The sequence below is a fragment of the Erpetoichthys calabaricus genome, chromosome 12 (genome assembly GCF_900747795.2).
Source record: "Erpetoichthys calabaricus chromosome 12, fErpCal1.3, whole genome shotgun sequence".
Lineage (NCBI taxonomy): Eukaryota > Metazoa > Chordata > Cladistia > Polypteriformes > Polypteridae > Erpetoichthys > Erpetoichthys calabaricus.
The window spans coordinates 79,075,057-79,099,908 of record NC_041405.2 but is presented as its reverse complement, the minus strand read 5'-3'; the positions used below and the strand labels follow the sequence as shown (position 1 = coordinate 79,099,908).

The following is a 24,852-nucleotide window of genomic DNA, read 5'->3' as shown; positions in this document are numbered from 1 at the left end:
GACCCGGAAGTGGTTCCAACCCTGCAGTCCATGATTCGGTATCACTTCCGGGTCAGGTTAAAAGTCCTTTTCTTCATCCCGGAAGCACGTCATTCCTTCTGGTCATGTGATCAGGACATACATCCGGGTTATAGGGCACGGAGCATTCCGTAAGCCTCCCTACAGCGGCTCCTGGTGGCCCCCATGGTATCCAGCAGGGCTGTTTATAAAAAGTACATGGTCCATGAGGCCCTGCTAGAATTCGGGGAGCCTCCATACTGCTGGGAGGGCTCCATCTGGCGGTTTGGAGGTGTGGGCCGGAATATATGGCCGGCCATCCCTCACAATCTTTATTAAAAAGACATATGGCACTGGGGAGAAAAGAATTAATTTCTGGAGCAGTTTGTGTTGGACTTTAAAGTGACTATCCTGTCTGATTTACTGAAGTTAAGTTCTGCATGTAGTGGCTGTGTGCAATCAGTTGAGATCATTTCCAGTTTTTTCAACATTGCCCTCTTACACACACTTACCAAATTGTCTACATCAGCCCCAGTCACTTTAGCTGCATGTTTGGTAATCTGCTGGATGTTTAGTAAATTTTGGTTTCTCAGACTACTAAACAAAACAATGAAGCTGCAAGTGATGACAGACTGAATCACACCGTAGTAATGGACAACATGAGCTCCTTGTCCACTTTAAAAAGTCAGAGTTTATGGAGGAGAAATATTTGCATTCCAGTTAAGACTGCTATCTAGGGTAGTTCCTAAGTATTTATATTCAGCCGCTATTTCTATAGTTTTATATTTTATATATATTTTATATTATATTTTTATATTTCTCCTCCCCCAAAACAATGATAGGTGAATATGCAGATTTATGTCTTTAGCAGTTGCTAAATCCACCTGCTGTAAATAGGCTTATCTTTCCATCAATATGTTGGAATCCCTTCTCTCTGGCTTTGTAACACACAAAGCAAAAACACAGTCTCTATCAGAAACATAGTCCAACCCCTGCCATTTTGGAAACCGGCTTGCCTGAACTGATTGTCTGAAAGTTTATGTTCCAAATGTCCTTTCGGGGGGAAAATTATATTTGCCTGAGAGAGCTTGTCAATTCCAGCAAAGTTGATTGCTGTTATCAGCAAATCATTAGTTGTTACGACTACTCAGCTGCAACCACATGGGCTGCTACTGCTATGTTGGAAGCCAGAGCACAGCAGCTGCCTAAACCACTCTGACTTCCCTGAGTGGAATCCTCTTCTAAAGTTCCAGACTAGCCAGATATATTGTTTTCAAAGTCAGTGGCATCTTTTACAGTAGTTTTGTTCAAAAAGATTTTGCAACGAAGAACTCAGTTCTTTGTTGTGACAGTTTGAAGGTAGCAAATCTGTATAGCTAACTGGCTGCTTGATCTTGTGGTGTGATCTGTGCTCTTTGACCAGATATTTTTTATCTGACGTTGTCTAATTTTTTTAACAAGTTTTCCTATAGTTTTTAGACCGAAAATAAACCCCATTAATACATTTCTTTGAAAATTAATAAAGAGGTATTCTGTTTATATATTAAATAAAATCATGGGCATAATACTCAATTATCCCCCAAAAACTTCGGGTGCTGCAACATTCTCAGCATCCCCCCCCCTTGCCTAAAGTTGGGGAGATCACATACAAAGCCAAATAAGTAGAATGGAATAAGGTAATGTCACTTAGAAAAAAATGTCAAGCAAGAAGTCAGAACCAGAAATACAAAAGATTAAGCAAACAGCACTTGGGTGTGTATCAAGAATCATAATCAGAAGGTATATAGGGTAGGTAAGTTCAAAAAAACAAAACTAAAAAGAAACATGTAAAGGGTCAAACCATAAATTGTAGTTAAAAAGCAGGGCTAATTATTTGCAACCAGAAATTCAGTAACAGCAATGGATAGATGCAAAGGTTTTTTGGGAGAATCCAATCTTAGACAACCACAGATTGACTTGCATACCGTTGACTTGGTGATGTTGCATGTGTCGTCTTCAATTTGCCTCGCAACAGCATAGTGACCGTCAACAAATAACTCTCACAATGGCAAGACACCATCAAGTACAGAAAAAATGTGACAATGAGATTCCTTGACGTCTAAAACACATAGAACAAAGCCTCAAACATTTTAGAGACCAAGCAGAAATTATAAAAAATCAAAGCTAAAAGCCTGATCATGACACTTTGGTTTTAAAGCACCCGTACAGAACTGTGTGCTCCAGACCTGTGAAATCTGCACACTACCTTGGCCTACTTAACACCACGTCTCTATGTGCATCATTCATGCGGGTCCTTATAAGCTACATAATCATTACATAGCCAAGAACTACCAAATAGTTCCTTTCCTTTAACACTTAAGTTTTCTGTACTAATTTTTTCCTTACTGAACATAAAAAAATGCCTTACCATCTGCATTCAAAAACAGACCTCCATCACCTCCTCAAATGTTCAAGTACCTATCTTTAACTCCAAAAATGATTTTACCAATACGAAACAAAACTCTTTCTTTCTAGTAATTTTATTTTACTTGGAAACGTTAGATTCATTTTTTTGATTTTTTCCCAAACAAAATTCATCTGACAAGCAGCAATTTCTGAAAATAAAAAAATCCATTACTACAACTAGCTTCATAGCTCCGCTCACAATTTGCCCATAATAATCGGTCCAACACAGTTGACAGATGTATCCCTAAATGTCCATTGCATCATTATAATCCAATCAAAACTAGTTTAGTTTCTCATTTTGCATTTCACTGAGTTTGGGGAATATTTCCAAGTTTTCACTGAGCTGAAGGAAAAGCAAATTTAGCGGGTTTCGTTAATCATTAGTCTTGACTATAGAACTGGCCCTTCTGCCAATTTGTAAATTGCCTCAGCAGATTTGTTCAAATAGTTGGATAAAAAACCTTGAATCCAAGTTTGACCCTACTATGTACCCTAACCAAGATTTCTGAATTTCCCCTTGGGTCAAGGTAACTAGTCTTATTGTTTGAACTTTGCATTTAGCCATTGCTCTCTCTGGTTGCTCTCCCTCTAAAAAATACTTTTGTATGAAGGATTTTGTAGTAACCCCCTAATGCTTTGTTTCTGATCATGACCTTGTCAAGTAACATCAGCTATCCAGTGAAATAGAGGGATTTTATTTTTGCTTTCAGCTAAAAAGTTGGATCAGAACACCTGACAGATTCAACTCCTATTTTAGGGGCATTTTCATAAAGTACAAAGCACCTATATCTGTTGTTACGTCTATCTGTCTATTTGCGTGAAACAAGTTAGCGCTCAGTATGCCAAGTACTTTGAAAATATGGTACATGTATTCTTCTTTCCTGGGAATGATACATTTTTGTTGAGATATCTTGAAAAGAGAGTGCTGTACAATTTTTAGATTGTTTTGTAAACAATGGCCAGTACATGGCAGCAGAGCATGGGGAATAGTGGACTCTTTTTTCTAATGCATTTGCATAAAAAGCCAAGAATGTTTTGTCGTCATTTAAAAATCAATGGTGAATTTTCTATCTTAAAACAAAGAACAATTGTGTATGTCCTCGGTAATTTTTTGTGTACTGTTTCAAATTTACCATGGCAGATGTCATTTCAACTTTTGTATTTTTCTCCTTTGCACATTCATAGTCGCTCCATAAAAATGCCCAGTATAAGTTACTGAAACAGAAGTGGTCTTTTATGCAGGCAGGATCTCTCCTTCACATTAGCATTTTGCATGGATCACTGCAATACTAAGGTAAATATTTGTTAGAAAATACAATTTTTTTTTTTTTTAAAATGGAATTACTCTATCTTACTAGCACACAGTTCTAAATGCAATATACTTAAACCATTTCAGATCCTATATGGAATAAAAACAAGTAGCCACAAGAATACTACAGAATTGAATCTAAGAACCACTGGACTAACTCAGGGTGGTGTGGACTGCAGTGACTTTTCTAACAGTACTGTGAATAAGGCAGGAATATGGACAGGGTGGCACTCTCTGACAAGGTCCTTGCCACAACCACATGGTGCCACTTTAGGGTTGTCAGTTAGAGAAATACGCATGTCTTTTGGGATGTAGGACAAAAAATTTAGTTCCCAGTTAAAAAAGCATACATATGTTGTGATTATATTTAAATTTTACATGTAAAACAACTGAATAAATGAGGCAACTCCACAAAGACAGTAAACAGTTCTGGTAGTAGACCCCAGGATGCTGGAGTTAGTCACCATAAGCAAGACCAGAGTCAATAATTTCTATCTGAAAATTACAAAGATCAAGGTAAACAACACAGAAACATCAAAGCCAAAAACAACAAACCCTAAACAAAAGTTCAGGTAAGTACTTGTTAGAAGTGACACTGACCACAATCAGCTTTCCTAGGAACGAATAAAATGGTATCTTTCTACTTTAAAGATATCTATTTTTTTTTCTAAAAATGGAAAGCAAATCAAAATTTCCCTGTTTACTTCTTGTTTTTTTTTAGCAAACTTTCTACTCTTAGAACAGTGTTTGATTTTACAGATGTGCCAGTACACTGTGCTTTTCATTTATTTACTGAGAATGCTGTTCCATTGACCTCACTGCCTGGCATGTGCGTGCAAAGCAATGATGCACACAATTTACTTCAAGTCAGTTCAATTCAGTTTATTTTTGTATAGTTCTTATCACTAAGTGCAGGCTCTGAGCTCTGTAACAAGTTTATTGGTAAGGTGCAATTACCATTACTAATGACATAATATGAGCACATAAAGATACTGATTTGTTTAAATATATAGTAAAACAAAGCAGTGCCAAACTGATTAGTACAGGCCTAACAATATCTGTCCATTAACATTATCATTGAACTGCAGCCAATCAACAACCTAGGAGTGGAGGACGTAGTGCTGCATTTTGTATACTGTATCTGACCATGCTATTAAACCTAAGTGCAAGGAACACCCTGGAAAAAGAAAAAGAAAGGCAAAGAATTAATAACAAAGAATAAATGTAAAAAAGAGCTCAAATAGAAAAGGCAGCAAAACCAAGGTACTAAATCCAGAGGCTAACCTCTGCATCTGTCCTGTAGGAGACTGCTTTGCATTTCAGTACCAAGAAGTACTTTTTTCAAACATTCTAGGCTTAATTGTAAACACTGGTGTATTAACGTATTCATCTGGAGGTAAGATCTGCATTATTAGATCACTTGATACTAATAAATTCCATAATTTGCTTAAGTACTTCACTTAGGTTATTGCTCATTTCCATTTCAGCATGACAGTAACACTCACTAATAGCATTTATATGATTGAATTATCCATCATTTACAGAACTGAGCCCAGTGTCATAAATGTCCCTGGCAAAAGGTGCCCATGCTCGTCTTTTCTTACCAGTCTGTCTATTCACCTACAGAAAAGACAGTATTCCTGTAGATACAGAGGATAACCAAATACTTTGTAGAGCAGAGACTTATGTATAAATGGGAAAGTTAGTAAATGTTACACGAATAAGAAAGCTTTTAAAATACAATTAACATTTTAAAATGGATGGATAGTTTTTATATTAAAGTGTTTATATGGACATGCCTTCATTTATGCTTAAACAGAAAGTGATTTTCAGTAAAATTAGGGTGTTACTATTAAAAGATTAAGTAGTAGTGTAATTGGGGAGGGAATCGAAATCAATTGTGTAGTTTTTATTAGTCTATTTTTTTCTATTATGACACATGTCTTCACAATATGGGGAATCTTTATTACAGTTGCTAACCACTGCCTGTCTGGTTTTCTTTGGAGTCATTGAATGTATCCTTAAGGCTAGCTGCAGAATAAATCACTGTTCTAGTACTTCTCTGCATCTGAACCTTAACCTCTCATGACCAAAGTTTGCACTGTTCTCTTTTGGCACAAGTTTAAAAGAGACTGTAGATTCTTAGGAGATATTTGCACACTTGACTTGGCATTTGTATCACTTAATGTTTTCATGTCTGAAAAGAGTACTCCCATGAGAAAAGACATTGTTTACATTCAAGGAACAGTTGTATATTTATAAATTGCTTTATTTGACAGGGTCACTGCAAACTTCTACTAAAATGAGGTGGCATAATAATAAAAAATACAAGGGTAGAAAAAAAATTTAAAAATGCTTGTAAAGCATAATTTGCTTCTAACAATAATATTCTTATAGAAAAAAGAACCAAATACAGTGTGCCAGTTTAAAAAATGTGGTTCAATTATCTGCTGAGTGCATTTTGTCACTTTTAAAATAATACTGTCATTTATTTCTATGCTTTTCTAAAAACTGTTTGGTTTAACTAGCTATCTTCCAATGTTACATAGATACAAGGTGGCCACAGCATTGGATAATTGGTACATGACCTGGTGAGTGTGACCTCTTTAGTTGTGCCATCATGACTATGATACTCCCCAGCTAGAAAAGCAGACCTCCATAATGGTAGGTTACTTTTTGGAATTGCCAGTTATTTATTTCTATGTAATTTAGTTTGCAAAAAATTTGAAGCAATATTTATATATATGCCTGTGCATTGTGATTGTCATGGTTTCCCTTTCCCCCATGAGTGTGTATTGCTTTATGTGTTTCTCTCTTTTTTTGTTTTGCCTTTGCTGTTGTGGTGTATATTTTCGTTTGCTGTACAGGAGTTATCTTGTTTTAAGATGGTACTTGCATCTATCCTTTCAGGAATGTGTGAACAAGCCAAATCCCTGTAAGGTCTTTGTTATTGTTGTGTATTGTATGTTCAGTTACAAGTTCAATTTATATTGATGTTGATTGATATTCCTGTTGTTGGTAACTTCCTGTAGAATGTTAGTGGGTGGGATTTTAGAAGGAAAAAGGAAGTTCTTAAAAAAAGGGCATTCTGGTCTTTTTTCCCTTGTACTGAGAGAACATAATGAGAAACTGACACCATTTTTACAGTTATTAAAATACTATATTAAGAATCATTATCAACGCCTATGTGTCGTTAATAGATATTATATTGGCGACGAGAGGAGGAGAAGAAGTCCTGAATCGAAAAAAAAGAAAGAGAAGACGGTGACGAAGTTTTGGTATTATTAACTGTGTTTGGTTACTGCTTTTTCACAATGGCCACGTTGGGTCATATCGACGAATTCAATGCTGAGACCGGGGTGTGGGAAGAATATGCAGAGAGGCTTGAGTGCTTCTTTCACGCAAATGACATCGATAATCCAGAGAAGAAGAGATCAATTTTACTAAGCGTGTGCGGAGCCGCAACGTACTCCACCTTGCGCGCGCTGTTGCCCCCCAGTCCACCAAGCGCTGTTCCATATAAGGACATAGTCGAGTGTCTCCAGCGTCATTATAATCCTGCACCATCGGAAATTGTACAACGGTTTCATTTTCACAGTTATAAGCAACTGCCTAATCAAAGTATGTCATGCTTCATTGCTGAACTGAGAAAACTTTCAGTGCATTGTAACTTTGGTGAACAACTCGAACAGATGCTGCGCGATCGCATAGTCTGTGGTGTGGCCGATCCTTTACTGCAGCGTCAGCTACTAGCGGAGCCGAAGTTAACATTCAAAATAGCGGAGGAGCGCGCTCTAGCGGCAGAAATGGTGAACCGGAATGTGCAAATGCTGAGGACTGAGAAGACTCTACCTGCTAACGACGTGGAAGAGGTACATAAAATGATTCAATCGAATAAAGCTCAGAATACAAGATCACCTGTATTACAGGAAAGTGATGGCAGAAAGTGTTTCCGATGTGGCGGGACTCATACAGCTACAGCATGTAAATTTAACACATCTGTGTGCCATTACTGTAAGAAAAGAGGACATTTAGCTCGCGTGTGTTTTAAAAAGGCATGCTCTACTCAACTACTTTCAGATCTGGAAACTACAGCATTAGAGACACAAGAAACCAGTATAGTCGCAGTGAATGCCCAGGATGAGTATGTGGTACATAGTACACAAATGGAACATATAACCCGCAAGAAACCCGCATATAAGACTACAGTTTCACTGAATGGCCATCAACTAAGAATGGAAGTTGATTCTGGATCAGCCTGTAGTTTGATTAGTAATGATACTTACAAAAACCTGTGGCCAAATAACCCACCTCCACTGGTACGTACAGATGGTATATTGCGGCAGTGGTCTCAGACCCCACTCCAAGTGCTAGGTAAGATTAAAGTTCAAGTTGAGTATCGCCACAAAAAGACTGCCTTATCACTTCTTGTTGTTCGGGGCCAGGGTACTAGCTTGTTAGGACGAGACTGGTTTGAAGCACTTGGAATAGAATTAACAGGGGTGCACGTAATTCAGCAGCACCATGTGACAGCTCTCCTGGAAAGGTATGCAGAAGTGTTCCAGAAAATTGGCGCGTGTAGAGGACCACCCATTTCAATTGAAGTGGACCCTACAGTTTCACCAAAATTCTTTAAGGCTCGTCCTGTACCTTTTGCTCTTAAGCAGAGGATTGATGAGGCATTAGATGATCTGGTTGAGCAAGGCATTTTCGTACCAGTGCGACACTCAAAATGGGCAACACCCATTGTCCCTGTCACAAAAAGGGATGGAAGTTTAAGAATCTGTGGTGATTACAGATGTACTGTTAATACGGCAGTAAAACCTGATGTTTATACCTTACCAACTGTTGCAGAGATGTTCTCCACACTGGCAGGGGTGTCATTTTCACTAAATTAGACCTTAAACAAGCTACCAGCAGCTAGTTCTTGATGAACCTTCAGCTGAGCTGTTAACAATTAATACACACAGGGGGCTGTACAGGGCTCAAACGGCTGCAATTTGGGGTATCTACAGCTGTTGCCATTTTCCAGCGTTTTATGGATACTTTGCTGGCAGGTATTCCAGGTGTACAGCCATACCTGGATGATATTTTAATCACTGGGAAAACTCCAGAGGAGCATGATACACGTTTTGAGAAAGTGTTATGTCGAATCTCTGAAGTTGGACTTAGACTTCAAAAGGAAAAATGTGTTTTTGCTGCTACTGAACGTGGAGTTTCTCGGATTCAGAGTAGATAAAGAGGGCATCCATCACCACCAGTGAGAAGGTTGGAAGCTATCGTGAATGCACCAGCTCCCCGCAACAAGACACAGCTTCAGGCATTTCTAGGACTTTTGAATTTTTACAGTTGTTTTCTTTCCAAACAAGGCCACCATTCTGGAACCACTACACAGACTTCTTGACAAGTCAATGGCATGGCACTGGGCTGCTGCCCATGACACAGCTTATAAGCGGGCAAAAGCACTACTCAAAGCAGATGGACTGCTTGTGCACTACGATGTTAAGAAGCCTCTTGTATTAGTATGTGATGCCTCTCCTTATGGCCTTGGAGCTGTACTGAGCCATGTAGAGCTTGATGGTATGGAGTCCCCAATTAGTTTTGCTTCACGGACACTGTCGGCCACTGAACGCAATTATGCTCTAATAGATAAGGAGGCTCTTGCTGTTATTTTTGGTGTAAAAAAATTTCATCAGTTCTTGCAGGGGCGTCAGTTTACGATTTGCACAGACCACAAGCCACTCCTTGGTCTCCTACATCATTCTAAACCCATGCCACAGGTCTTGTCGCCTTGTATGCTTCGCTGGAGTCTCTTGTTTGGTGCATACAACTATCAGTTGTGCTACAGACCAGGAAAAGAGTTGACAACCGCCGATGCCTTGAGCCGCTTGCCTATAGCAAATCCTGTGGCTGATTACACCACCTCCTCTTGAGGTCCTGCTCTTGGAATCTGTGCCTAATGCACCTATTCATGCTAACCAAATTGCTGCGCTTACTCAGAAGGATCCAGTTCTGGTCTCGTGTACTGCACTGGCTTTTGCATGGGCTGGCCCCATGAAGTTCCAGGTGACGATTTCATACCTTTACCAACAGACAGAATGAACTCTCAAACTCACAAGGGTTGTGTTTTATGGGGTAGCCGCGTTGTAGTACCTGTTCTAGCACAGGAGGATGTACTTTAGACTACTTCATGACTCCCACCCTGGCATAGTCCACATGAAAGGCTCTGGCTCGAAGTTATGTATGGTGGACAGGAATGGAACGGACAAATGAGAAGGCTGTAAAGTGTTGTACAACATGTCAACAGTCGCCCGGCATGCACCATCAAGGGTACCACTTCACCCCTGGGAATGGCCAGCTAAGGCTTGGTCTCGGATCCACATCGATTTTGCTGGACCATTTCAAGGAAAGGTTTTCTTTATTTTGGTAGATTCCCATTCCAAGTGGCTGGAGGTGTCTCTTCTACGCTCCATGTCTGCAAATGCTGCCATCGACACTTTGCGCCTTATCTTTGCTACACATGGGTTGCCAGATATTATTGTCTCAGACAACGGTGCAGCATTTACATCTGCTGAATTCAAAGAGTTCACAGAAAGAAATGGGATCTGGCATGTGACAACAGCCCCCTATCATCCGTCCTCAAATGGGCAAGCAGAGCGAATGGTTCAGACAACAAAGGATGCTCTACAGAGAATCATAGCTGGTAATTGGCAAACACGCCTTGCAAGATTTTTGTTATCTCAGCACACCATGCCCAACTCTTCCACAGGGAAGAGTCCTGCAGAGTTGCTAATGAAAAGACGACTGACCACTGCACTTGATCGCCTTAACCCAGACTTTCAAGCTGACATGCATATGAAGCAAGGGGAACTAGCACAAAAGCATGGGGGGGTGTTTAGGCAATTTTGACCTTTACAGACAGTATATGCACGCAATTTTGTAGGAGAACCACAATGGATGCCAGCAGTAGTGCAAGAGGCAACTGGCCCTGTGTCTTACCGTGTGCAAACAGAAGATGGACACATTTGCCGTCGCCATGTTGATCAGCTTCGAGAGAGGATGATAGATGAAGGGCCAGTGCCCGAAGCAGAGTCAATGCAGCAGCCAGTTACCACTGTTGAGCAGCCTCCTGGTAGCCCAGAAATACCAACTTCTTCTAAATCCACTCCAGATAATGATACAGTAGTGATACCAACCACTGAAACTGGTAAACCAGTGAATGTTAAGACCCCACAGCCTATGGTGTCACTAAGACCCCATAGAGCTCTTGTTAAGCCAAGACGTTACAAAGATATTTAAAACTGGGGGAAAGGAGTGTAGTGTATTGTATGTTCAGTTACAAGTTCAATTTATATTGATGTTTATTGATATTCCTGTTGTTGGTAACTTCCTGTAGAATGTTAGTGGGTGGGATTTTAGAAGGAAAAAAGGAAGTTCTTAAAAAAAGGGGCATTCTGGTCTTTTTTCCCTTGTACTGAGAGAACATAATGAGAAACTGACACCATTTTTACAGTTATTAAAATACTATATTAAGAATCATTATCAACGCCTATGTGTCGTTAATAGATATTATAGTTATCAAACTCATTTTTCAGCTTGGCACCAGGGACTCTTTAACCCTATCCCTAACCCTAATTAACCATTATCACAGCAGCACAATGGTCATGTTAAGGGTACATTTAATTTTTTGGAGTTTATTAAGAAACATAAATTCCCGTCTAATGCGTTAGGGGGTTAGGCTTAGGGTTAGGGTTCATGTGCTCTATGGATGTTGCTTCTTTATATACCAACATAGACATTTCAATTGGGATTACAATCGGTTAGGAATATTTTTCAAAAGTATCCAGATTTAAATAGACCTGATAATTGCCTTCTAGAAACTTTTGCAGTTAAGTTTAACTTGTAACAATTTTGAATTTTATGGAAAGATCTTTCTCCAAATTCATGGGAACTGCAAAACATTTATATGTCAGAGTGGGAGCAGACTGCATTTTTGAAGTGCCGTTGGCTCTCTATGATTTATTTAAGATATTTGAATGATATATTTGGCATTTGGGACGCATACAAGAGAGGAATTCCAATGTTTTTTGGATATTTTAAATTCTCATCACCCTGCAATCAAATTTCAGGCTACAAGTAGTTATGAATCCACATCTTTTTTGGATACAGAGATTCACTTTCAATCGATTTTGGATAGTAAAAAAATGTGTTTTTCCAAGATCTACTTTAAACCTACCAATACTCTTGCCCTTCTCACACATTCCAGTTTTCACCCGAAACATACGTTTAGAGGGATTATTAAATTGCAAATAATTCAGTTCTATAGAATTAATACTTACCTTGATGAAACAAAACAGGCCAATTCATATTTTGTTCCAGGCTGTTAGGAGGAGGAGTTATACTACAAGATATTTGAGGGAGATACAGGCAGAAGTTAGCCAGTATTATCAAAAATAATTTAAATAGACAACAGGGCCCCTGGGCGGCATGGTGGCGCAGTGGTAGCACTGCTGACTCACAGTAAGGAGACCTGGGTCCGCTTCCCTACGAGGAGTTTGCATGATCTCCCCGTGTCTGCGTGGGATTCCTCCGGGTGCTCTGGGCTCCTCCCACAGTCCAAAGACATGCAAGTTAGGTGCATTGGCGATCCTAAATTGTCCCTAGTGTGTGCTTGGTCTGTGGGTGTGTGTATGCCCGGGATTTGTTCCTGCCTTGCGCCCTATGCTGGCTGGGATTGGCTCCAGCAGACCCCCGTGACCGGGTATTAGGATATAGCGAGTTGGAAGAAGAGCCCCTTAAAAAAGTATACAGAAATCTCCCAGCTTCCTGAACATGATTATTTTACCATAGATTATATAGATATATCAGTTCTTACCATTCATTCTGTGGATTCATTTTTATTTGAAGATTAAATATCATATAATTTAGAACATATACAATCATTGGTATAATTCATGTTTATTCTCAGGGTCTTGTTGTTCTATCTTTTTTCAACAACTGGACTTGTATAGAAAAGCTTTTTTGTCTTTTCTTGATTTTTTAGTGTCTCCTTTGCCAATCTGGGATATTGTTTTGCTCACCTTAAATAATAATTAGGTTATTAAAAAGATCTTGTGATGAAATAGTGATGCAATTGATTTATGGCCTACGCCTCCCCAATTGTAAACCTAAAGAGATTTTGGGTGGTATGTTTTTTCTGATCCTCTGTGCTAATTCTGAAATAAAAAATTTTCTGAATGAGATTGATTTTTTTAGATTTAGTGCCTGATATTAAGTCATTAATAACTAATCCTAAATTCTTACGACCTTATGCTTAATTTTAATTGGTACTATCTATCACTAGAAGCCTAAAGCATAATCTTAAATTACAGTATTGGATGCCTAACCCTAAAGTTGGGGTTCCGATACCTAATCTTAAGGTGTTTGACCTCCTTTTTGACAACCTAATCATTTCCCACTGATGTTTGGTTTGGAATATGAAAGTTTCTGGAACAAAACATCTAAATGGAAAAAAAAAATATTAGAATCAGGCTTTAGACACTTATCTTCATATTTTTTTTCCATAGGTTTTGGTTTTTCAGGGTAACTAAATAAACTAATTTATATTTAGTTTCTAAATGGAGGGTCTGTGTGTCAAAGCCTTGCCTCAAGCCTCACGTCCACTACCCTAAGCCTAACCCTAATCCTAACTCTTATATGTATGTTTTTTTTTATTCCTTTGTAAAAAAAATACCTTATTTAAAAATTTTAATTTTTATACTCTAATTATACTCTGTTTTCTCTAAAGTCTGATATATAGTATAATTTTGAGTGTAAAGTAATCTATTTTTATTGCAATTTTAATATTGGACAGTAGGGTCCAGTCTCTCTGAACCTCTGAGTTAATACCCAATTTTTTATTGCAAAAAGTAATAGATTTTCTGAGACACATTTTAAATACAAGCAGAGAGAGAACCAGTGCCTGAACAAGGATTTGACTGACAAAATATGAGAGGAAAAATTGAATCCTCTTAATATTATGAAGAAAGAAATTATGGGATTAGGTCATTAAAGAAATATATTCAATGAATTAAAGCCATACCAAGATCCCTGACCATGACTGATAGTGAAAGGGTGATATCATCAAGAGCATTGCTTGGAGGAAAAACATCTGAGGAACGAGAATCAGAAGGCAAGTACAAGACATCTGACTTTGAAAGGTTAAGTTTAAGGTGATAAGCATTGATCAGTGATGTGATGGAAGAGCAACAGCTGGAGATCTGGGATGAAATGTGTGCATTCTAAGACAGAAATGAGAGGAAGATCTGTGCATCATCATCACAGAGGCATTAGGGGAAGCAATAAGAATAAATAACATTGACTAAGGAAAAATGTAGAGAGAAATGAGAAGTGGACATGAACCAGTCCAAAAGAGAACCGCTGATTTCGAGTTTATCAAAGGATCCAAAGCTGCAGATAAGGGCAAAGGAGAGAAAAACAGCTCAAGCACATCTAAAAGCATTTATGAGTGAAAGCTCTGCAGTCTCAGTAGGGTAAATCCTTGTGGAACCCTAATTGAATGGAGGATCTAGTAAATTGTTGTCAGAAAGAAAAGAGTAGAGTTATTTGTGAACTACGCGTTTTAGTGTCATAGACATGAATGGCAGCTGGAGACACAATGCTGATTCTCAATGGCAGATGAGATGAGAGAAGGTTTCTTGAGAATAGGGATCACATAAAACTTCCTGAAATCAGTAGGGAAGGTATCAGAGGTCAGTGAGATATTAAAAACAGAATGGCTGTATGGGATCAAGGAAAGAGGGAAGAATTAAAGAAGATGTCAAGAAAGGGGGACTCACTCCCAGGTAGATGAGTCTGAGATTACATAGCAGGTCAGAGCCATTTACAAGTGAGAAAGAGGATAAAGAAGAACAACACAGAGGTGGAACAGAGGAATTTTTAAAAGTTTGAACTGCTTTTGAATGTTGCCTTTAGAAGTCAATAAGGAAGCAAAATGATGAGATGATTTTGGAGCAGCAGAAGGACCTGAGAGAGACTTGAAGGTAGAGAAGAGGCAGCTAGCATTTCTTTCAGAGGTCAGAAGAACTTCTTTAAAGATAGCAGAGATGCACAGAAGGATGACACAAGGTACCCATGCTTACCTAGAAGGGATGGTTGTTTCTTTTTATACCAAACACTTGCAACAGACTATAGTTCCTTATGAGCAAAATGGTGTGAATGATAAAAGGGTTGGGAAGGAGAGATACATGCAGGGTGACAGGCAAGAGAATACTGGGCATCAAGAGAAGAAGAGAGGGAAGAAAAGATAGTACTTTTTGGAGAGTCCACCGAGAGCTGGAAAAGTAATCAGGAAAAGGGTGGGCAGATAGGAAAGAAACAGAAGAGGTGGTAGGACATAATGAAGAAAGATTTTGTTGCATTGTGATAACTGAAGGAGAATGAGAGGAAAAAAGAAAATCAGAAAAGTATAGAAAGAAGTGATGGGTGGGAAGAGAAGAAAGGAGAGGTATGAAAATGAGCTTAAGCTGTTAGTTTGCCACATCAGTAGGAAAGGGTGGAGATAGAGAGAAGAGACATATTATGAGCTGGGTGAGTCATGATTTATGTTGAAATCTAGAAGGATAACAGGATCTGAGGATAGGTACACAAAAGAAGAAAGAGATCAAATTTGTACAAAAAAATTAATATTTTCACTTTGTCATTATGGGTTATTGAGTATAGATTGATACACAAAAAAGGCAAAATTACCCATTTAAAATTTAATCTGCAACAATAAATTGTGCAGAAAGTGAAGGGGTATGAATGCTTTCTGAATCCACTTTCAGGTTGTCTAAAAGTTATCAAAGAAGGAGAGTGACAATGTGTTGCAACAAATGATATGCCCTCCACAGTCACCTCATATAAACCCAATAAAATGGTCTGTGATGAAACTGGATCACAAAGTGAGGGACAAATTTCCAACAAGTGCTCAGCCTGTGGAAACTCCTTCAGGAATATTGTGAAAGCATCCCAGATGATTTCTTATTGAATCTGGTTGAAAGAATTCCAAGAGTTTGCACAGTTGTCATTACATGTGTGTGTGTGTTTGGCTAAATCGTTATACCTTTAAACTTAAAAATATAAATATCACAACTGTAATTGTGAGGCCTATAGTGAGTTTGTTGTTTTTATATTGTGCGCCGAGTTATTTTTTATTTCCCTGTTACCTGTTTCAGTTAATGCTGCAGTTAAATTCAGCTCTTAAAAATATCTGTGTATCTGATTCATGATAATTTGTCTAAGCTATGTGTGTTTACTGAATTGCAGTTTAGATTTGAGTACAATAACCAGTAAATGAGATACTGCAATAATCTAAAAGAAATCCTTCTTAGATCACTCCATAGATATAATAAATATCTCAGTTATACAAACAAGGTACTGCCTATGCTTGAAAATGTGAATATCTGTTACAAATGTAAAAATGTACTATAGAAAACAATTGAAAATCCTGTTCCTGCCTACAGCTTTGAGTACTGGCTTTCCAAAATTTCAAATTGTCTGCCTTCATTTTTTAACATTCAGCTCAAAATTATATACGATCCCATACACATTCACATAAAGTAAGTATAACTTACAGTTTCTTTTGTATAGCACTCTTTCTTGAGTATATGTTGAAAGCACTTGTGCATAAATACAACTATAATGCATTCACACCAAATTATTAAACCTGACATTTATGTACAGAAACACACAAATTATATAAATTCTTAGAAGACAAAAGCTATATCACAGGGACATATCTTGACAACTAAAAATTGATTGTTGAGGAAGAAAAAGAATTTTTCTGAAAGGATAAGAACTCTTCTTGTAACCTTTAAACAGATGACTTGTTCAAAGACACTATTTCTTTTCCTATGCTGAAGCAGCCTGTTATGTTAAAACAACAGTGTTTGTTAAGCAATATGTTCCATGTTTGTTCATGCTTTTGCATTTACTCAGGAATTACCTGAATATTTTGATAATTAGTTTAAGTAGAGCGTAAAAAGCTCTGTGACTTTGTAAGTCTAGTATTTTAACAATGCTACTGGGGGATGTTGCTTTACTATAAGAGATGAGAAAATGCATCTACCAGAAAAGTGCAAATTATTGTGGCACAAGAACACTTCTTATAACCCCTGTTTCTAAGTTACACAAGCACCCCTTGCTATAGCCTACTGCCTCTAATAGCAGAAGCCTATAAGCTCTGAAAGCCTCTTTCAGTGTCAGGAAAATTAATTTTAAAAGAGCAAAGTTTTTTTGATGATAGAATGAGCACGTTACACCTAGATTAGCTTTATAAGGTCAGTAAAAGAGCTAATAAAAGAGAAGAAAGGAGAAGGGAGGAAGTTAAACCAAGAATGCTCTAATACTTCAAGCAACGCAAGAAGAGAGACGCTTGAGAACATTTAACAGTACCAGGATGTATGGTATACATTGCCATTGGCTTTATTTATGACACTATCTATTTAAATAATGTTTAAATATAAACATTTATTAAAACCTGTTTTCTTGCTTGCATGTTTGTTCTATTTTACCATCAAGGGCTGGAAACCTAGTTCCTGTCTCAGCTAGATCAATCAAGGATGAGGAAGACAGAACACTCCCAATAGGAAGGCTACATTTATACCTGTTTAAAGTCTGAAGGAACTACTGGCCCTGGGTGCAAGTGCACTTTAATTGTATATACTGAAAGGTCGGCAAGTGTTAAAAACTAAAGTAGTGAGAGGTAAATTAAACATTAAGTGGGTTGATATTAAAAAGAGTTAATGCATTTGAAAATGGATTTATGTTTAAAGGTGAGGTGTCCCTGAAAGCCTTACCTTGATAAAACGTCTATTAACATTATAATTGTGATATGGCAATTAGGAGGATTTGTTTTCATCACCACCATTCTCTATCTGCAACATTTGTGGAAAAAAGTAAATGCCTGGGAGGTCAACGGTCCACAGTTGTTTACAACAAACAAAGCTCCCATCCTCCTCATTGTGTACACTCTACAACAGCATAAATACATGATGGACAGTCCAAAAACAACTAGACTTAATCCTTATATCACTTATCATTAGTGTAGCTCCTTAAAATAGTGCTGAAAACGAAAGGCAGGATACGATATACCGCCAAAATTCATCCTTCCATTCATTTACAGAATATGCCAAGTACTTTACCATGAACAGAAGTCTCTCATAGAAGCATTGGATAGGGCATTAGTCCACTGAAGAACACAACTACACTCATGTTCACATTTACTCATATCCAACAATTTTAGATTTGCCAATTAACCCGAAAGGCATGTCTTTGGAATGTGGAAGCAATACCCACAGCAAAGCAAGTAGAATATAGACATTTCAGGCGGACCGTGATAATTTGTAGAAAGTATTATGAATGTATACATAATAATTACAGTATATTTTTTAATCTTCAAATGAATTCAATTATTATAGCTGTTTAAAATTTAATTTTTGTCCTAGCCAGCTGCAAAAAAGAATGCTTCTGGATATCATGTGTTTGCAAAAACAATATTTCTAGTTTAGTATCAGTCAAATATGTTATCTATCAGTACGCTCTTGTAAGACACCATAAATTAACAAATGAAAGGTACATAATGTAATAGCTTTGTTTGGTACTCTTCTGCACTGTGTAAAAGAACAGACTCGACACACGTAAAGAAAGGTTTGGGGCAGCCACCCGTATAATGTTCCTAGCTGCAAAGGTTTTCTTTTTTATGTAACAAAGTTGCTGATTGCACCGAGTCCAAGACAGAACTGATCAAGGTTGGAAAAAATGGCGGTTTTAAGTGGTCAGACAGGAAGTGATGTAGGGTAACCAGAAGTGATGTAGGGAACAGGAAGTGACGTCCTTCTAGGCGCCGGAACAGGAAGTGATGTCTTTCTAGGCGCCAGTTCCGGAAGTGACGTCCTTCTAGGCGCTGGAACCGGAAGTGACGTTCTTGATTCAGATAGGTTTTCCCGCGGCTGGTCTGTAGAGACAACAGGAGAAGATTTAGTGCACCCCGCCCCCCCTGGCCTGGCGTGGAATTACCTTTACTTGGTCCACACAACGTCCCCCTACTCGCACGTGTGTGACATGGCCCCCCCCTCAGCCCAGACCCATCGGGTTGGGCGTACCGGTCCGAGAGGTCGTGGCATCTACAAAGGGCATCAGCATTGGCCTGCAGAACACCCCAGTGATAAATGACCGAATATTTATACGGCTGTAGATCCAAAAACCACCTCATGACACGCGGATTGGACTCCCTGTGCAAGGCCATCCACTGTAAGAGCACATGGTCTGTCACAAGAGTGAATTCACGTCCCAAGAGGTAATATCTCAGCTGTGTAATCGCCCATTTAATAGCCAGAGCTTCCTGCTCCACTGCCGCATACTTAGTTTCCCGATCCAACGGTTTCCGGCTCAGGTACATAATGAGGTGTTCAACTCCATCGACGCTTTGGCTCAGCACGGCACCAAGACCTGTGTCCGAAGCGTCAGTCTGGAGAATGAAGCGTACGGAAAAGTCCGGCGCCTTTAATATAGGAGCTGACGTAAGGGCCATTTTCAAGTCACAGAATGCAGCCTTTGATATATCATCCCATACCACGTGATTAGGTCGACCCTTCTTAGTGAGATTTGTCAAGGGTGTAGCTCTCTCAGAAAACCGGGGAACAAACTGGCGATAGTAACCTGCTAAGCCGAGAAAGGCTTGAATTTGCCTCTTGGTTATCGGACGGGGCCAATTCACAATGGCATCAATTTTCGAACACTGTGGTCTCACCATACCCCGGCCCACTAGATAGCCTAAATATTTGGCCTCAACCAATCCAAAGTAACACTTTTTCGGGTTGATACGAAGCCCAGCTTTTGCCTGTGTCCGCAATACAGCTCCAACCTGCTGTATGTGTTCCTCCCAGGTGTTGGAATAGATGACAACGTCATCCAAGTAGGCAGCACTATATGAATTATGAGGATGGAGCACTTTATCCACCAGACGTTGGAAGGTCGCAGGTGCCCCATGTAATCCAAATTGAAGGACACGATACTGCCAGTGACCACTAGGGGTGCTGAACGCTGTCTTTTCCTTAGCGGAGTCCGTTAAGGGAACCTGCCAATACCCCTTAGTCATATCTAAAGTAGTCAAAAATTTGGCATGACCTAGCCACTCGAGGAGGTCGTCTACTCGTGGCATCGGATAGGCATCAAATTGGGAGACTTGGTTAAGCCGACGGAAGTCATTGCAGAACCTCCAACTTCCATCGGGCTTACTGACCATAACGATAGGACTGGACCAGGGACTATAACTTTCCTCAGTCATACCTAGGTCCAGCATTCGTCTGATCTCCAACTCCACTTCAGCCTTTTTTGCTTCGGGAAGTTTATACGGGCGTTCTCAGACTATAACCCCAGGTTTTGTCACAATGTCATGTGCAACCAAGGAGGTCCGACCTGGAGTTTCACTGACTACCTCAGGGACAGACAGGATAACTGCTTCGAGCTCCTGACGTTGCTGGCGAGTCAAATTGTCTCCGAAATTAAGGTGTAATTGCTGCGCGAAGAGAGAGCGGAGCTGTCCGGAGGAGGGCTTGGACTCCCTGTCCTTCCACGGTTTCAGCAGATTGACATGGTAAATCCGCTCGCTGGGTCGACGATTCAGTTGTTTCACCAAATAATCGACCAGCCCCTTCCTCTCCTTAATTTCATAAGGGCTTGGCCAATGAGCCAGTAATTTGGAATGAGAGGTAGGAACTAAAACCATGACACGATCTCCCAGGCGGAACTCCCGCAGAGACGTACCACGGTTATAGCATCGGGCCTGAGCTGCTTGCGCCTTTTCCATGTGCGTTTTCAGTATGGGTCTAATTTTCTCAAATCTATCGCGTAACTGCGCGATATACTCTAATATATTTGTTGATGGGATTGCCTCTTCCTCCCATCCTTCTTTTAAAACATCTAATATGCCCCGGGGTTGTCGTCCATATAGCAATTCAAAAGGTGAGAACCCCGTGGAGGCTTGTGGGACTTCCCGATATGCAAAAAGGAAGAGGGGGAGGAGCTGATCCCAGTTCCTTCCGTCCTCATTGACTACCTTACGCAACATCTGTTTGAGAGTTTGATTAAACCCCTCTACAAGACCGTTGGTTTGAGGATGATATACCGAAGTCTTTAAATGTTTTATTTGAAGTAGTTTGGCAGTCTCCCTGAATGTCTGCGAGGTGAAAGGAGTCCCTTGATCCGTCAGGATTTCTTTAGGGATTCCGACACGTGCAAATACACCCACTAATTCCCGTGCAATAGCTTTAGTAGTAGCTTAGCGCAACGGAACAGCCTCTGGAAATCGGGTAGCATAATCTACCAGGACCATTATGTATTTATGACCTCTGGCGGAGGGCTCTAAGGGTCCCACCAGGTCGACCCCAATACGTTCAAAAGGGATATCAATTAAGGGTAATGGAACTAGAGGAGCACGGTCCCTCCTAGGAATTTGCCTCAATTGACATTCTGGACAGGATGTGCAAAAGCGGCGAACCTCCTTGTTAATTCCGGGCCAAAAAAATCGGAGTTTAATTCTCTCCAGTGTTTTTTCAGGGCCCAAATGGGCTCCCAGCAGATGGGCATGTGCTAATTCACAGACCTGTCGCCGGTAAGTCCGTGGCACTAACAACAACGACCTCATCTGTCCCTCATGCTCTGCCACCCGATATAACAGATCATTACTGAGCACAAAGTGAGGACCCTGTGGCATTGGATGTGAGGTGCGTTGGCCATCTATCAGAACGACTGCATTCTTTGCAAATTTAAGGGAGTCATCATTCCATTGCTCCCTTTTAAATGAAGCCGGCGTCTGCCTGAATTGAAACTGCAGACATGAGAGAGGATTGGATTCGACCTCAAGGGGCGGGTTTTCGTCCTGAGTCGTCTCAGCGCCTTCTAATGACGTCACGGGTTGCGACGTCCCGGGTGTTTCTTCGTCATCACTAGAGGCCGAAGTCTGCTCCTCAGCCGGCTGTATACACGGCGTGGAGGAAGTTGAGGGCGCTGAATTTGCATCCGTGACTAGACCTAGTGAACGAGGAGAAGAAGCGCCTTTATCACCGCTATTTATTTCGACCCAATCTCTTCCTAGAATCACGGGGAAGGGAGGATCATCCATCACTGCCACCGTTAACTTCTTAACTACGCCATCCTGACAGATAAAACAGTTGGCGGATCGATAATACCGGACATCCCCGTGAATACAGGTAATGCGAGTCTTAATCTTACACCATTGTCGCGGTAATATCAATTGGTCAGCAACAATGGAAATGTTACTGCCGGAATCAAATAAAGTGATAACTTTAATTTAATTGACTAGCACTTTTCCCGTATGTGGACAGGCCAGTGGATTAGCGAGCGCGCACCATGCCTCCTCCCGCATCACCCCGCACACCCCTTCGTCGCCTCGCAGGGCCCGCTGGCGCGTCCCAGGGTTTACTCGAACATGCCTCGCATTATAGCTGCGGGACTGTGTATTAGGGACGCAAGCACGCCCGGGTTCACACGAGTCCCGTTCTGACACTCCCAAGCTGGTTTCTGCCCTGAGGTGATCTATTTTCTCGGCTAGCGAGACAATATCTGTATAATCCCAGGCCGGCTGGGCGAATTTTCCAGGTAGGAATCTGAGAAATAGAGCGCAAGCCACTTGCTCCGCAATTTGGTGGTTGGATTTTTTATGGGGTTGTAACCAACCAACCACCTTAGCCCACAGAGCCATGGCCTGTTTCTTAGTTGCCTTAGCAAGGTTGTATGTCCAGGCCATTATGTTTCTCACCTGCCAGCCTGGGTTTCTCCCACCTGTCTTAAAGGGCTTGCCCTTCGTGGGATATGTATGGGCAGTCCCCACACCCAGGAGGCCATAATAAGTTCTCAATGCGTTCCCTGACGCACTTGGCTCTAGCCTGTGGGTCCCGGGGCTATTTTTCCCTGGACCTTTAGCAGGATGATGGGTCGAAGCATATTCAAGCTTTCCCCGACACGCCCCGACGGACGCCCACTCAGCAACTCGGGAGCGGTACTTACCCATCTGATATTTTGTTGGATTATAAAAGTGTGTCGAGCCTAGGTTTAAGTTTGCCTTCCAATCTCTCCAGGAAGCCATCATCCTGCCGACTACACCACTGTAAAAGAACAGACTCGACACACGTAAAGAAAGGTTTGGGGCAGCCACCCGTATAATGTTCCTAGCTGCAAAGGTTTTCTTTTTTATGTAACAAAGCTGTTGATTGCACTGAGTCCAAGACAGAACTGATCAAGGTTGGAAAAGATGGCGGTTTTAAGTGGTCAGACAGGAAGTGATGTAGGGTAACCAGAAGTGATGTAGGGAACAGGAAGTGACGTCCTTCTAGGCGCCGGAACAGGAAGTGACATCCTTCCAGGCGCCGGAACCGGAAGTGACGTTCTTGATTCAGATAGGTTTTCCCGCGGCTGGACTGTAGAGACAACAGGAGAAGGTTTAGTGCACCCCGCCCCCCCCCCCGGCCTGGCGTGGAATTACCTTTACTTGGTCCACACAACGTCCCCCTACTCGCACGTGTGTGACAACTGTTAAAGCCAAATTGCCAAATTGGGATTTTTAGATTATTTTAATCCTTCTTTTTTTCTATAAAATCCATTAAACACATTTTTCCCCTGGTTCCCAAATATGCCAGCAAAAAAAAAAAAAAAAAATAGGAAAGAAAGCCACTAACAATTTAATCTGAAACTGCTTCATACAACTATGAGTATAAATTACTTTTATTCATAATATCTATTATTGTCATCACATAGAACAGAAAGTCAGAATGTAAATTGTTTTCATTATAAAAAGTTAACAAACGGTAGATTTTCTTATTAAATTTCTGATATGGGTGATTCTGAATTTAAATTAAACAGATAGATGTACCTGTTTTATTTCAAGTTTCATACAATTATACATTTACAATATGATATTGTTATTCAAAGTAACATAAAATAGCCTTCTCAAACTGATTTAATTCAGCCAGTTTCTGGGACCTATTCCAGAAGCTTTGGGAACAAGATAGGAACCAATCCTGGATGGGATATCAATTCATTGAAGGATTCACTTATACTCACACTGATGTGGGAACTTTTTTCACTGCACTTCACAACACCCTTAGTCCTAAACGGTTGTCATGGGAGGAGCTGATTCCTATCCCTGGAGGTACAAGGCACCCAGACCACCACAAAGTGAACACACATAAACACATTCCAACCACATACCATGGTCAATTTAGTATTACTAATCTACCTAACCTGCATGCCTTTGTATTGTGGGAGGAAACCCACACAGACACAAGAAGGAGAAGGAAAAACAAGCTGCACAAATTCAATGAGTAGTTATGGGATTTGAGCCTAGGAAGTCTGTGCTAACCACTGCATCCCTGTGCCACCCATTACTTAGAAAATGCATAAATAACATTTTCATTTTCTTTATAAGCTTAAAAAAAAGTTTACATTAAGGTTTGTTCATTTTTAGTTTGTTAATATACATTGTGGGTATGTAATTGAGATTTATAACATCTTTCTAAAATTATTCTAAAATTAGGTGATTAGCAAAAAAAAAAATAAATCAACCCAATCTTAGAATGACAAAATTAGGATTTCATGAACAATATGTTGTAAAAATAATAAGGATAATTGTCTTTCTTTATTTTTCCTATTGAGGGTGGCAGAGTTTATTCCAGCAGTACCGGATGCAAAATGGGACCAAAGCTGGCAGGTTTATCACTGAGCACATTAACACTTTGAACGCAATGTACGAGCCTATCAAAACTCAAAATACGAGAGAAGTCGTATCTCAGTGTACAGCCACTACAGATGCAGCAAGCTTGCTGATGAGCTTTGCTGTCATGTGTCAGTTACCTAGCTACAGTGCTGTCATCTAATAAATAGCCACAGAATTTTTCTTTGATGGAAACACCTTGTGGGAAATACTGTAGTGCTATAAATAAACAGTCCATAGTTATGTCTTTGCAAAAAAGTTATAAAGCTGCTGATGTTTTGAAACAACTAGATTTATTGCAAAAATTAATATTTTGATGATAATGACAGCG

At 40.0% G+C, this 24,852-nt stretch overlaps 1 pseudogene; it reads left to right on the top strand.

Moving 5' to 3' along the window:
- Positions 1–6,701: 6,701 nt before the first annotated feature.
- On the top strand, positions 6,702–10,933 carry LOC114663105 (uncharacterized protein K02A2.6-like; annotated as a pseudogene).
- The last annotated feature ends 13,919 nt before the right edge of the window (positions 10,934–24,852 follow it).